The sequence below is a fragment of the Poecile atricapillus genome, chromosome Z (genome assembly GCF_030490865.1).
Source record: "Poecile atricapillus isolate bPoeAtr1 chromosome Z, bPoeAtr1.hap1, whole genome shotgun sequence".
Lineage (NCBI taxonomy): Eukaryota > Metazoa > Chordata > Aves > Passeriformes > Paridae > Poecile > Poecile atricapillus.
The window spans coordinates 77,637,777-77,638,387 of NC_081289.1; the positions used below are offsets into that span (position 1 = coordinate 77,637,777).

General features: G+C 43.2%; 1 non-coding gene across 1 annotated transcript; it reads right to left on the reverse strand.

Moving 5' to 3' along the window:
* Window positions 1-269: 269 nt before the first annotated feature.
* Window positions 270-342, reverse strand: TRNAF-GAA (transfer RNA phenylalanine (anticodon GAA)). The gene has a single exon. It is a non-coding gene; the product is annotated as a tRNA-Phe (tRNA).
* Window positions 343-611: the final 269 nt, after the last annotated feature.

The window sequence follows — 611 nt, forward strand, 5'->3', positions numbered from 1 at the left end:
CGCGGTGTGTTAGTACGAACTGTCATGCAAGCTCAGGTTAACTGTCTCTGTTCTAAATATAAAATATTTATCTTATCTAAACGGGTTTTTATGAACTGGGCTAACTTATTAAGAAGACAAGGACCAAAAATAAGTACAAACACAACAAGGATAACTGGTCCTGCTAACGTGGAAATGAGGGTAATAATCCATGGGGATTGGCTGAACATTGAACTAAACCAGTTCTGTTGAGAACATTGTTGGTTACTCTGTTCAAGTCTTTGTAGCTCTGTTGAAACTCGGGATCGAACCAGGGACCTTTAGATCTTCAGTCCAACGCTCTCCCAACTGAGCTATTTCAGTGGGCCAGAGGTTGGCTGGTTACGGTTGTGTTGGCTCTGAACAGCCATGACCTCCTTGATGCATAAATAGGATATCTAGTCCGTGTCTGTCGCTCTTAGGCCCAAAAGTACCGTGAGGCTGACGGCGGTAATGAGTTCTTGCTTTTGGCGTGGGAAACTTCTCTCTTGGTGGTAAGGCAATTCATCTCCAGGGAAATACAGGATCCTAGGGATAACAACCACTTGGACACAAAAATCGTTAGCTTCATCAAAGTGTTTGATGGAAATACA